At 33.6% G+C, this 7,668-nt stretch overlaps 1 protein-coding gene and 1 long non-coding RNA gene across 4 annotated transcripts in view; one reads left to right on the forward strand and one right to left on the reverse strand.

The window, feature by feature from the left end:
- Positions 1–7,668, reverse strand: part of LOC309656075 (pancreatic alpha-amylase) — a 60,309-nt gene that overhangs the window by 51,228 nt on the left and 1,413 nt on the right. The gene's annotated exons all lie outside the window — the stretch shown is intronic.
- Positions 1–7,668, forward strand: part of LOC309656463 — a 235,695-nt gene that overhangs the window by 45,541 nt on the left and 182,486 nt on the right. The window lies entirely within an intron of this gene.

A 7,668-nucleotide genomic window follows, 5' to 3' on the forward strand; every position in this document is an offset into this window, starting at 1 on the left:
TGAGGTGTAAAACCCAAGGTCTTCTCAGACTTTTGAGCCTTTCCCTGGGATTAGTGGGCAATTTCTAATTTTCCCCACATGTGCAGTTGTTTTTGAATATCCTAGTCTTTAAGCATGTCTGGCTCCCCAAAGGGGGAAAGGAAAAATAAAGAGGGAGGGGAAAAGGGGGTGCCTGCCTTATTATTCCCCTGTAAGTCACTTCACTGGGGCAGTGGATAGAAGGGATAACTTACAAAAATGGGAGGAGGTACAACAACCTTGGCTGCCAACCTCTTTGTACCTCTGTGATCAAAAGCAGCAATTAACAATTAGAGCATAGATTCCCCAATATTTAGAGTTCAGGGCCCTTTTGCCCACCCTGACTCCTACCAGCTGCATGCAAGGTGTTCCAGGATACATACATGGCTGCCTGCCACATGGTTGGGGATGGGGGATTGGTAGCTGCTACTATGAGCTGAAATTAACCTTAATTAACTATAATTTATTGTCCAAGGCTTCCCCTGGAAGTTGCAAGCTTTTAATAGACTCCAGAGTTCCAAAATAGTGACATCAGGCAGATTCTGCTGGTGCAGCTGTCTAGGTGGGGAGATGGAATCCTGGTACTTCCTACTCCACCATCTTCCCAGAAACCTCTTAGGTATAGATTTTCATGTGAACATAGTTTTTTTTTTTTTGCTCTTCTTAGATAAATACTTAGAAGTGTGGTGGATAGGTCACATGTAAGTGTTTGTTAACTTTATTACAAACTTCCCCAAACTGTTTTGCAAAGCAGGTGTACCATTTTGTACTTCCACCAGCAATGTATGAGAGCTGTAGTTGCTCCACATTCTTGACTGCTCTTAGTACTATCAGAATTTATCTTAAGCCTTTCTAATAGGTGTGTGGTCCCATCTTATTATGGTTGTATTTTGCATTTGTCTAATGGCTAATAATGTTTAGCATCATTTCATGTGCTTGCCATCTGCAAATCTTTGGTGAAGTGTCTTCAAATTTATTGTTCATTTTTTTGTTTTGTTCTTATTGAGCTTTTCAAGTTCTTTATATATTCTGGATACACTCCTTTGTCAAATATATGTTTCCCAAAGACTTTTCCTAGTCTGTGGCTGCCTTTTCATTCTTCATAGTGTCTTCTAAACAAATAAGATTTTTATTGAACAAAGTCCTATTTAGTTTTTTAATGGATCAAACTTTTGGTGTTGTATATAAGAACTCCTTATGTAAGCAAAGTCATACAGATGATTTTGCTAGAAGTTTTATAGTTTTACATTTTACATTTTGGTCTCTGATTTATTTTGAATAAATTTGTGTGAAAGAAATGTATTAAGGTTCACCCTTTTTCAGGGTGGGGGGGCAGATACAGGTGTCCAATTATTCTAGCATCTTATATTTAAATGACTACCTTTCTCCACTGAATTGTCTTCTCATTTTTGTCTAAAATTAATTTACTATACATGTGGGTCTATTTCTGGACTTTTCTGTTCCAGTGATCTATGTATCTATCCTTCTGCCAAATACTATGTTACTTATTCTAGCTTTATAATAAGTCTTAAAAGTATGTAATCTAAGTCATACAACTGTTTTTCAAAATTGTGCTGGCTATTCCAGTTGTTGCTTTTCCAAAGAAATTTGAAAGTCAGCTTAGCAATATCAACACAAATATCCTGCTAGAATTTTCAATCTGAAATGAATCTATATATCTGAGGTGACAAAATAATCGTGAGTCTTACAAAACATGTACACAGTGTATCTCTCCGTTTATTTAGGTCTTCTTTATTTTTTAACAAATAAAGAATAAAGGTGGAGAGTCTTCAGCATACAGGTCTAGTACACATTTTGGTAGATTTATACCTAATTATTTCATTCTGGAACTATTGCAAATGGTAATTGTAGAAAAAAATTTCAATGTCTAACTGCTCATTGCTAGTGTACAAAAGTATAATTGATTTCTACATATTTACTTTTAATCTTACAATCTTGTTTAACTCGATTGTAGGAGCTTTTTAATTCTTTGGGATTTTCTACATAAACAATCATATCATCTCTGTATAGGAATAGTTTAATTTCCAATCTGCATAGCTCTTCTCTTTCTCATTTTAAGCACTGGCTGTCAGTGAGATTTTGAATAGGAGTAGTGAGGGTGCCCTTCCTTGCCTTGTTTCCCCTTTCCTTAGGGAAAAAACATTTAGCCTTTAACCATGGAGTATCAGGATAGCTGGAGGCTGTGCAGACACTTTTCAGCTTAAGGAAGCTCTTTTCCTAGTTTACTGAGTTTTTATTAAGAATGGATATTTAATTTTGTCAAATGCTTTTCTTTCACTTATTAAGATGATCATATGCTTTTTCTTCTTTAGTCTATTGATAGCATAAATTACATTTACTGATTTCCAAAGGTTCAATAGCCTGCATTTTTGAAGATAAACTTCTTTTGGTCATGATTTAAATCCTTTTTATGTATTTCTTGATTCAACTTGCTCATATTTTGCTGAGGACTTGTACATCCATATGAGAAATAGGAATATGTGGTTTTCTTGTAACTTTTTTTTACCACCAGGGTAATGCAGGCCTCTTAATATGAATTTGGAAGTGTTCTGTTGTATAGTATTGTTGGTTTTTTCATTTAATGTTTGGCAGAATTCACCAGTGAAGCTATTCAGCCCTCCAGGGAGATATTTAGCTACAAAGTAAATTTATTAGATATAGAATTGTTCAGGTTACCTACTTAAAAAAGCTTTGGTAGTTTAACACTTTCAGGAAGTTGGCCCATTTCATCAAAGTTGTCAAATTTATGGAAATAAATTTGCTAAAAATATTCCAATATCATCTTCTTACAATTTGAGGGGGAGGAGGGGTTGTTTTCTTTGGCAGTAAGGCTAGAACTTTTTCCACTTTATTAATCTTCTCAGGAACTAGTTCTGTTTCCAATGATATTTTCAACTGTTTTCTGTCTATAAGTTCATTGATTTATGATTATTTTTATTATGTCCTTGTTCTGCATGCTATGTGCTTAATTTACTCTTCTTTTTCTAGTTCCTTAAGGTAGGTTAAACCTATTATTTTTCTTCTTTTCTAATATAGCTAATATAGCCAAATTCTCTTTAAACCCTCCTCTTAGCTGTATCCCCCAAATTCTGATGTTGTATTTTCATTTTCATTCAAATATTTCCTAATTTCTCTTATAAAAAAGTCTGCTTTGATCCATATATTATTTAGAAATGTTATTTAATATCTAGGAACTTGAACAGTTTTTCAGATATTTCTTTTACCAATATCTGGTTTTAATCAGCTAAAATCAGAGAATGTACATTGTATGATTTAAAGTTCTGAACTTATTAATGTTTTGTGATACTGAATCATTTGTCTTCTAAATGATTCACTGTTGTTTAGTTCTTGGGGTTGGGTAGGAAGAAAAATCTTACTCTTTTTAAACAGAAGGATGGATACACACAGTTCAAAAAGAGACATACCATCATATTGTGGTATTAAAATTTCATAAAGGATGATTAGGAAAAAAAAAAAAGTCTAAAATCCTCCTGGATGGGGGGAGGGCAAAAAATGGCTAAGAAACACTAGATTAGAGGTGTTTGACTATTTTGTTTTATTTTTCATTTAAGATGTAATATATTTGTCATACAGAAAAGTGTAAAAAAATATAACAGACCCCATATCCCAAGCCCCAGATTTAACAGATGTTAACATTTAGACAAAATAGTCTTCAGATATCTTTTTTAAAGAAAAATCCAATATATACAGAACTACCCAAAGTTCAATCTCTTTCCCTTCCACCTTTTTCTTCCATAGCAAGATAGTCAATGTCTTCATAAATAATATATAATATTTTGTGTATCTTATTAAGCTCTGAAAAGGTTTATACAATAAAGTAATTAATCAGTTGCTCAGATTTTCTTCTGGAATTCTTAGATTTTCAAAGATCCTGGTATATAAGTACAATAGAAGTGGTATATTGATGCTACACCATAATTAAAAAAAATAAAATTTCCTGCATAGTCAAATACCTTTTACTCATTTCTGATATTTATAAATATACACATATATTTTTAAAAGGATATAATCCCTTTAAATCTTTGTATATTAAATCATAGATACCTCGTTTGATCTCCCAGTTTTTCCCCATGGCATTAAAGCTTATGCTTAGTATGTAAAGGATCTCTCTTTCCTGGTACTTTTTCCGTATTCAGTGAGTCTTTGTTGTTTATTTTAGATTCCCTATACTGGCCTTTGTGTGACTGCTGTATCTCTACTACAGTTTGCTTTCAGGAAATGTCAGAGTAGAATATATAGTAGTTTAAGTTCTTGGGGTGGGAATTCTATTTCTATTTCTGAGAATCATCAGTTCTATCTTTTATGTGCCTAACACATGTAGTTAGCTCTCATCTCTACTGAACAGTCCTACTGAAGTCTCTATTTTTCGTTTTCATGCATTAGTAAAGGAAATTAAATGTAACAAAGTATCTTACTAATTTTATTAAACTTCTCCATTACTCACAGAGGCAAGTGTTCTCTTTTTATAGGGTGGTAAAGATCAAATTATTATACCTAAGCACTCAGTACTATGCTTTTTGAATTTTAGGTACTTAATAGGTATTGATTCCTTCCCCTTACTTCCTTTCAAAGACCTAATCTCTCTTGATGTTGATTTTTGAAGGAGTCTCATTTGCACAGCAAATACCTTCCAAATCATCTAAAACAGCAACTTGTATGCTACTACTTTTTATTTGGTGATTTACCTAATCAGAATTATGCTGATTCTGTTCATGACTAGGGTGAAGTTACTCTGAGAGCATATGCCTCCTTAAATTTTACACCCTAGGAGCCTCCCTCCCTATACACTAGTCCCTGCCCTTATAAAAGGCATAAATGGAAAACAACCACATGGCAATAAGAGTTTTATATACTGTATATTGTAGTAAAACATTTGCTTTTGCCTGCCTAATATCTAAGTTTCTCTTTTGATTTCATAGTGCTATGCTTTTCCTTTAGAGAACAAGTCCATTCCCAACTCTCCTTTCATGTGGTTTATATGAAACTTCACTTCTCACCTCAGAGGTGACACATTTGACCCACACTTGGTCAGTGTGCCAAATCCCTCCAGCAAAAAGAAAAAGGTACTTACTGTTTAAAGTAACTGAAAAATTCAATGACAGACTAGCTATTAGGGCTTTTGCTGTGGGATCAAATTATAAGTAGTTCTCCATTTCCATGACGACTTTTTAAAAAACTCATGGGTTGGGGGCAGTTTCTGTACAAGTCCTAGAAATCTTTCTAATTTTACTTACTTGAGGCACATGCTCAGTTTATGAAGTAGTCATGGGGTTGGAATATACGTTATCCATAAAAAGGTTAATTCCTAGACACCAAAGATCTTAAACTTATCAAAATAGTCTCATGCTCCCTAAGTGTGGCAAGGAAGAATCTGGGCACCTCAGTGATAATCATGGTGGAAAGATGACTGAAGTTTTATCTAAGACCTCGGAATTTTTACATCACCTTCAGGACCAGGTGAGTTGAGAACCACCACAACCACCACCATGACAGCTAACGTTTATTGAAAACTTGATTATATATATAAAATATAAATACCAGATTTTATATATATATTATTATATGAAGTATAAATGCCAGATTTTATATATATATTATATATATAAAATATATATATATACCAGGTTTGTTTTAAGTATTTTATATTCATCTTATCATCTTTACAACAACCCTGAGGTAGGTATTTTTACTATCCCCATGGAAACTGAAAAAAAGGTACAGAACTTGCCCAAGGCTGTAAAGCAATTAAGCTATACACACAAGATTTGAATTTAGAACCTATACCTGTAAAACCACTTTAATACACTATTTCTCAGAAAACTAGTTAGGCTAAAATTCCTGTCACTGTGGAAGGATAGGGACTCCAGAGTTTTATTTAGGTTGATTTAAAAAAATAGTTTTTTTTGGCATACCTGACAGATCTAAATGTTCTAAGGAATAATTTTTTTAGCTTTTGATTCACTACTCCTGTCGTAATTTTTGATAATTTCAAAATCCACTTAGATGATCCTTTCAATACCTGAGTTTCTCAATTTCTTCAATTCATCTCTTTCCATGACTCTGCTTTCATTCAACTACCATGTTCACGTTCTAGAATGTGAACTTAGTCACTAATTACTGTACTCTAATACTGTCAATTTCAGTCCCTTTCTTATTTCAACCTCCCAAATTTCCTATCTCTAGAAATTAACTACAACACATCTTCAACCACACTGCAATCTCAATGGATCATACCATTTCTCCACTGTGCCTCAAACTCCTTCATTTTATTAACTTGCTTGTTACCAGATTACTTTCCATGTCCCTCCTTTATCATCATTCTCTTGATTATATCAACACCTCTCCCTTTCTCCCTTTTTGTTGTATTCACCTGGGAAAATTCCAACTTTAATCATTTGACTCTGTGTCTACTCAATGATAGGACCAAGGCTAAACTTAACTGGAGAAAAACACAAAACCATGTTGACTGATCTCACTTAAATTAATAACCATGGACTTCAATTATGCATTTTAAGCAATGTCTAGCAATTCTTCTAAGAGTCTATTCATTCTCTCACTTTCCTAAACATCTATTTTACATCTTCTTTTCTTTCCTCAATCCAACACGTTTTTCCCCAACACTTCTTCCCTCTATTTCATGACCTTGCTTCCTATTTCACTGACAAAATGTGACAAAACTTTTATATGCTCCCATTATATGTACTAAACTGCAAATACCTAAACCTATATAATCTGTCCTTCTTTCCACCGCTATTAATGAGCTGTTTACACACCCATCTTTAAAACTAACCCTTCTATTTGTACACCATATCTATGGCTCCAGCAATACTCCTCTCCTTCCTCCATCATGTTCTCTACTAGCTTAGTCCTATTAACACATAAATCTGCTATATCTTCAATCTTTATAAAATAAAATAAAAACTAAAACCTTTTTGATACCATACCCCCCTATATTAACAGTCCATTTCTCTACTTCCCTAGAGAGCAAGACTTAACAGAGTTGTCTTCAGAACTCATCTTTCTTGCATCATTAACAGACCTGACATATTTAATCACTCCTTCCTAGTTGAGATTTTTTCTTCATTTGGCTCTACCTATTCCTAGTCATTCTTCTTTGATGTTTTCTTACCACTTGACATCTAAATGTTAACATGTTCCAGGGTTCACATTCTCATTCTTCTAATTCCTATCTTTAAGCTTCTCATTTACCTTATTTCACAAAGCTATGAGTAAAAGGGAAGAAGCTGTGATTCACAACATCATTCCAACAAAGATGTGACTCTAAGATAAAACTGTTATTACATACTCACAGGAGAGCATCAATCAGAGCAAATTAAATAAAACATATCAAAGTTTCATACTTAACATAGAGCTGAAATTAATTTCACTAAGGGAACAGAATAATTTTTTATGAGAAACATTTACACCACTGACTGACATTCTGATAGACTGGGGGACACAAAACTGGAAGACTAAGTTAGGGCAAGGATACAAATTCCCTAAACTGTGAAAAATCCCCCACTACTAAAAAACAAAAACAAAAACAAAATCGACAACAAAAAAAATCATCAAAACTCATAGCCAATCAAAACCACTCCTAGAATAATT

This window comes from Balaenoptera physalus, assembly GCF_965194825.1.
Source record: "Balaenoptera physalus genome assembly, chromosome: 1".
NCBI lineage: Eukaryota > Metazoa > Chordata > Mammalia > Artiodactyla > Balaenopteridae > Balaenoptera > Balaenoptera physalus.